Source organism: Mastomys coucha, unplaced genomic scaffold (genome assembly GCF_008632895.1).
Source record: "Mastomys coucha isolate ucsf_1 unplaced genomic scaffold, UCSF_Mcou_1 pScaffold7, whole genome shotgun sequence".
In the NCBI taxonomy this organism is placed as follows: Eukaryota; Metazoa; Chordata; class Mammalia; order Rodentia; family Muridae; genus Mastomys; species Mastomys coucha.
This window is the reverse complement of record NW_022196913.1, coordinates 31478808-31486413: the sequence shown is the minus strand read 5'-3', so window position 1 is coordinate 31486413 and position 7606 is coordinate 31478808.

Below are 7606 nucleotides of genomic sequence, written 5' to 3'. Positions count from 1 at the left end.
TTAGCCTTCCGTGTGCTCTTGTAGTATTTGGTAAAGGCCTTTTTGAGAGGGTGAGTTATGCATATACTTTTTGACTCAATGTTGAACCAATGTATCATACCACCAGTCAAATATTTGCATGAGTTTAACTGACCATTACTCTTGTAATCGTAATTGTTGAATCACAATTGTTTTGTTGAACTGGCTGTGCTGTGCTTGCTTCTGGATAAAAGGTAAGTGAGTATTCTCCTTGGTGTCAGTACTCCAAGGACACTAATAAGCAGAGCTCTTCGTGTCTTTGGAACTTAGAAAAAAATAGCATAGAGAAGATTCCAGTTCAAACCTGCTCTGAATTTTTCATGTAATGGAATGAGATGAGGCAATACCTTCACAACTGATTTCAGTCAGTTCCTTCCTCCATGTGTCCAACTTTAGTCTCAACGGTGGAATGTAAGCAGCCTTTGAGACCTTGCTGTGTTCTAAATCATAGTGAGATAACACATGACAAGCAGTGACATTTCACTCAATAAACTTATACATCTTTGGAGTGCTTTTCCCCAATGTCATTCTTTAACAATGTTTTTAGCTGTTAACCTCTCTGTTTTTATCAGGTGCCATACTAAGTTATTAATAATACTCATAAAATTATGCTTTATATAATGACTGCTTTGGAGGTGGTCAGCACACTCTCCTAAGCCCTATTGCTTCTTCTTAATGAAAGTATGGAATTATATCTGACTTTTCTTCTATGTGGATGCTAAACAAAATCCTCATGAGTGTTCACTGCATCTTGATCCTCTTCCAGTTTCATAAATGTTTATCTCTAAAGCAGTGGTTCTCAACTTGCCTATTATTGTGACTACTTAATACAGTTCTTCATCTTGTGATTCCCAATCATAAAGTTACTTTTATAACCATAATTTTCCTACTGTTATAAACTGGAATGTAAATATCTATAATTTCCAAAGGTCTTAGATGACTCCTATTAAAGGATTGCTTGACCTTCAAAGGGATCATGAAGCACAATTTTAGAACCATTTCTATAAGCAAAAGCTCCAGTGTAATAGAATGGATGTCAATACTTGCTTTTTATAAATTATAAATTTATAAAATTTATAATAAAAAATTATCAATTTTTCCATGAGCAGTTCTGTTTGTTGTAGCTGATTTGCTAAATGTTGGTCACACATGCTACAGTCAGTATATTCTTGTGGCTTTTGCTTTGCTCTCTGTAAAGGAGATGTTTAATGCAGTGAATGTGTTCTGAAAGATTCTGGAGCTGAGCAACTTCCTCCCCACAGACACATTTCTGGGAAAAACAATGATTACCTAATATTTCTCATTGTTGGTCAAAAATTTACAATAGGTTGTGCAACAGATACTCCACATAACATGCTCATGCAGAATTCCTATGGTTAGCACATAACTATACACAATGTACTCTTTGAGGAGAGGATCAATTTCCATACTTAGGATAAATTCAAGCTTGCTCATGCTCAGGTCTCTGGATTTTATCCATCCAGGGTTGCCTGTAGACTAGAAAATTTGGTTTTATGATGTAGTTATGATTTAGACTATACTTAACATATTTTATATGTTTCCAAAATCTATCCCTTAAAAAATTTATTAGTGCATACTAAAAATGACATTAATGGGTTTAATTTTAACATTTTGTATTCCAATCACATTGACCCTGTTAACCACTTTTGCATCCTCCTTATCCTGATGGTCTCTCGCTTCTTTACTAATTTCACACATCAACTTAAAAAGTTACTTACTTCAAGAATTTTGTACAACGTTTAGGTTATATTCATATAACTCCTCAATAATTAAGATATCTTTTCTACATTCTACCGACCCACTTTTGTCTCCTTTGTAGCTCATTTTTTGTATCAAGATAAATATGCATGATCAAAGTGTTTTTGATTGTATGGATGTCCATTTTAGCATGATCATCATCCCAGGGTATAAGCTTTTAGAGAATACTGCTGCTTTCTCTGTGTCTCTCCATCTGTGTATGTCTCTCTCTCAATGTCCTTCTGTATCTCTTTCTGTCCTTGTGTTTCCGTATTTTTCTGTCTTACCATTTCTGACTCTGTCTTATTCCGTTTTGTTCTGACTCTCTCTCTCTCTCTCTCTCTCTCTCTCTCTCTCTCTCTCTCTCTCTCTCTCTCTCTCTCTGTTTCCCTTTCTCTCTCAGCAATGATCACTGATCAAATAATCTTATGATGGGAATGCAACTCCCTCCCAAAGTACACCATTGAGGTTGGGATTTTGTCTAGCTTGGGCTAATAAAAGTCTTATTTATACTGTCACAGTGCTATAGCTTTTATGTGCAGCTGCCCTGCTGTATAGAGAAGACACGTCATTATAGACCTCCCTGTTCTGCGACACTTACATTTTTTTCTTGTTTTTATAAACTTATTCTTAGTTTTTCTTGTATTTCATTAGAGTCTTCAATATCCAGCACAGTAATTTTTATTCATTTCTAAGTATGGTCTAATTATTATTGCGAGGACTGAGACCTCCAAACTCAAGCAACCCAGTTGCATCCAGTTAATTAGTCTCAGATAAATACCATATGGAATTACTGGGCAATATGGATTCTATATGAACAAGAAAATAGATAATGTTAATGAATATAACTTTACCACTTAATATAAATTGCTATTCTATCAACCTGTCAATACATATTCTAACATTCTTAGTGTTTTACATATATGAACTTATTCAATTTTAAGGTAATTTTCAACATCAGGTACATACAAATGAATAAGAAGAGGCTGGGAAGATGGTCCAATGGAGATGTTCATTTGCCACCAAACCTGAGACCTAAGTTCTATCCCAGAAATTTAAATGATGGAAGAAGAGGACTGACATGTTCCAGTTGTCCTCTGTCCTTCACTGATAATCTGTGACACAAGTGCACCACAACACAGGTAAATTATCAGTAAATGTAAAACTTCTTAAGCAGACCATGAAATAAATTTTGACCTAAACCTTTCAATTAGATAATAGAGAAACCAGAATTGTTGAAGTAGAAATTGGGCTCAAAAATATTTTTTGAGTATTTTTATGCATGTTTTACGTTTTCAGACTTGTTATAAAGAGTATGATATAGGATGCAGGAGAGTCTGTAGGTGAAAAGTTGAGATGCAGAGATTCTGTCCATTGTTTTTGTACAGTAACTGTATTCAGCAGATACCTGTCAAATGGGTAGGTGGTATGCTAGAGCAATGGCTTAGTGGTTATGAGCATTGACTCTGGATGCAAAGGATCCCGGTTCAAGTCCCACTTCTTACATTCTTGCCCTAACTTTATCAGGGGTTCTTGAGTCTTAGGAAAAAGAGAATATAGTGATAAGAATTCTGCTGTGTTTTTTATTCTATAACATGGTCAATGGTGAATTATTAATCAACATTTGCTGCAAACAGCAAATTTCTCAGATTCTGACAAAGGGATAAGTGAATCTAGAAATATAATGGTAAGTTAGGAGTCTTTTTAATACTATGTCCATTTAGGAGAATGTTAAAAATACGTTCTCAACTATGATCAATGAAGTGTCTAGCTACATGTTCAGAGTGCAATGATGGTGCAAAATACAGCCTTCCTCTTGCAGAGTAGCCCTTAAATTTAATGAGAATGTCATTGATTACTCCTATGGTGTTCAGGCCACTATTTTACAAGTGGTCATATCTTTTCAGGAGTCATTATTATAGTGTTTCCTGACTGGGTCAGATTGATGACTATTTCTTTTTTTCTTCTCTGGTACTGTTCACAGCCCCATCTATCACTAGCAAGTTTATTGAGTTGTGATATACTATCCACATCTGTAGCACCTTACTTTTGCTACATTATGTGACTTATATGCTTGTTTCTCCACTAATAGGGTCTTACCATTAAGTTTTGGAAGGTATGAAGAATATTAGATATGGGCTATAATTTGTTCTGTATCTATGATACCTTACTGAGCAACTATAAAGGAAGCACCATTCCTGTCATCTGGATTTTTAGTTTTTATCCTGTGGTAGCAAATAAGTGTTTCAGGCTCTTTCCATAGAAACTTGATTATAACTCAGGGCCATAAAGAATCATATTGGCTATGTTTTTCTGTACCAGAGGATATAAAGTGTCTCTACTGACTGATATTGAAATTGCAGTTGGGGTCCAGCTTCTTATTTATGGAATATATGCACAGAAGTTTAAGGAACTTGCCTGCTTATGTTTTAGTTTGAATAAATATTTGAATATATCTGCCATAGTATTTGTAGCCATAAGAAATAAGATAAACATGTTATCTTGATGGCTTTGGTAAGTGAACTCTAGGTGAAGAGTCATTTTTTTGTAAAAACGTAAGTTTTGTCTGTATCATACATTTTCATGAGTCATTTTTCTATATTTATCTGTATATATTACTGACATTATGAAAACACACTATCCAATTCTTGAACCAGCAATATTCTTAGAGATTCAATGTGTTGATGGTCTACTGGACTTGCATAAAATAGGCAGGTTTTATCAGTGTTCAACTCTGATCAATGTAAGGAACATGATTTTTAATGGTGTTGTGGGGGTACTTTATTCAAAATATATAGTAGCCTTCTAGTGACACTCCAGAAGAACATACCATTCATGGATCAGTGTGATTATGGCAATTAACCTTCAATCAGAAATAAAGCTTTGCTACATACACCCCACTGCTCATTCAGCCTTGAGGGCACACTCAATTTTATAAAACATACTATCCTTGGAAGAAACCTTTGTAAGAAATCTTTATTTAGCACAGATATTATCAAATTGACAGAGATAACTCCTCTTTACATATGAGAATGAGTTTCCTGCAAAGGTAACAAAAAATTCAACCTCCTACTACCATCTTTCTACCTATTATCTTTCTTCCCCCTAGAATCAAACTCCACCAAGAACAGTATCAGATTCATGTACTTCTAGCCACTTCAAGACAATTATTGAATACACAGTTATAATTCAGTACCTAGTCAGTTACTATATTTTGCTCCTCTTCCTCATCTTTCCTTTCTCCTACTCTCTTTTTTTTATAAATTAATTTATTTTTTATACTTCATAATCCATTCTTCACCCTTGATCCTCCCTCCTACTGATCCACATCCCACACCTCCTCCCCACACCCCTGTCTCCAAATGGATGCTCCTACCCCCAACCCCACCTGACATCTAGATCCTTGGGGCTTCCAGTTTGTTGAGGGTTAGCTGAATCATCACTGAATAAACACAGACCCAGAAGTCCTCTACTATATGCGTGTTGGGGGCCTCATAGCAGCTGCTATATGCTGTCCGTTTGGTGATCCAGTGTTTGAGAGACTTCTGGGGTCCAGATTAATTGAGATTGCTCATCCTCCTATAGGAACACCCTTCTCCTCAGCTTCTTTCAGCCTTCCCTAATTCAACAACAGGGGTCAGCTGCTTCCATCCATGGGTTGGGTGCAAAAATCTGCATGTGACTCTTTTAGCTGCTTGTTGGGACTTTTGGAGGGCAGTCATGATAGGTCCCATTTTGTGAGTGCTTCATAGCCTCAGTAGTAGTATCATGTCTTGGGACTTCCACTTGAGCTAGATCCCACTTTGGGCCTGTCACTGGACCTTCTTTCCTCAGGCTCCTCTCCATTTCCATCACTGTAATTGTTTCAGACAAGAACAATTATGGGTCACAGATGTGACTCTGGGATGACAACCTCATCCCTCACTTGATGTCCTATCTTCTTGCTGGAGGTGGGCCCCATAAGTTTCATCTCCCTACTGTTGGGCATTTCATCTAAGGTCCCTCCCTTTGAGTCCTGAGAGTCTCTTACCTCCCAGGACTGAACCTCTTATTTCCTGAGGTAGCCTGTTTTTAATTTTTTCTGGAGGCCCTCAGGACTCCAGTCCTTTACCCTCACCCAATACCAGATCAGGTTCCCCACTTCCCCCTCCCCCTCAACTTTTCCTCCCAGATCCATCCCTCTTGACTTTCTATCCTCTTTTTTAAAATATACTCACCACTTCTCTTCAATTTTCTTGTTCTTTCCAATTTTATCCACTTAATCTACTTTATAAAAATCTCTCTACTTCTTTTTCTTTCATTCATCTGTTTCTTCTTTTCTTTTAATTTTGTTTCTCTTTGTGCTGGTACTGCCTTTATTCGAATGGTTATTCAAAGTCTTTATTCCAAGTAAAACTATAGATTTTAAAATCCAAGTAAAGTTATTAAAGTTCTCCCATCTCCCATATCAGTGTAACTTAAGGCAAGTATGATATCTTCAGACACATGAAACTATGAGTAACATTTCTCCTTAACTAGTAATGAAATCATCATTTCTCCACAATCTTTTCTTATCTGTAGATTTGTTTCTTCTTTATTGATCTTTAAATTATTTCATTTAGCAATATATTTTTATAAGGACATATCATTTATATGTATAATTCACTCACTTACCCACCACACACTTCTGTCCCATGTCTCTTATATTTCAGGTAATCATCCTTTTATCAGATGGTTTTATTTCTTCTTTATCCTTGAGGAAAGTGACTGGAATTTTCAGCAGAACCCTGAAACATCAAACTTGTTTTTGGCACTGTAGCCTTTTCCCAAGATCACATCTGACAATCACAGTATAATATTTTGTTTTCAGTGCTTTAACTTTTTTTTAATGTACAAATCTTTCACTTTCTTGGTTGGGCTTACTTCCATATATAATTTATGTGTTCTCCATTGTTATTCTTGTTATCAATTGAAAAAAGAGAAGACAGAAAAAAAAAGAAAAAAAGAAAACTTAAAGCTTAAATTTGTTACCTGATTAATCAATTTTCTTAGTTTCTTCTCTCATCTTTTCTAGAAGATGATATCAAGATGGTCTAGTATAATTATATAAACATAATTCTAGGGTCAGTGTCAAATAAAATAATATGTATTGTCACAGTAAAAAACCCTGATCAGGCAGAATTAAGTGGACACTGTTGAACCATTTTTTTTCTGTAAAGTCCTGGGATGCTGAAAAAAAATGCTCTATGATACATGAATATTTATCACTTCCTGACTGATTGTGATTGTTATTGGTTCTATATTTGAGTATTTAGCATTTCTTTCTTAATCATTTCTGTAAATGAAGATGTGTAATTATAACCATGGAGAAATTAGTTCATTGTTTACATCATTAGTTTGCTATCAGAGTTTCTCAGGATTTACACTCTTTTTAAAGAGGATTCTAATTTGAGATTTCAATATAAAATTTATTATTTGCCAAATTGACAAATAGATAATAAAAGATCTAATGGTGGTTAGTCATTGGTCTTATTAAGTCTTATATAAAGATATGTAATATTATTCCCAATTGCTTCTGAATTTATAAAAGTTTAGATGTAATTACACATAAATATTATTCTCTTGAAAAAGTTTATATATTTACTTGTGTATGTATGCGTACTAAACACTAGACTCTAAAACTGAATGTTCTTGCCTTCATGCTTTAGACTAGCTATTTCTATTATCAATGTATCTGGTTCTTTATTCAAACTTTTTATGAATAATATAATGCAATGATAGCAGCATATATGGTACAATTTAAATTACATAATGGTGAGTACTGCTATGACTTGATCAATAAAGTGAGGTT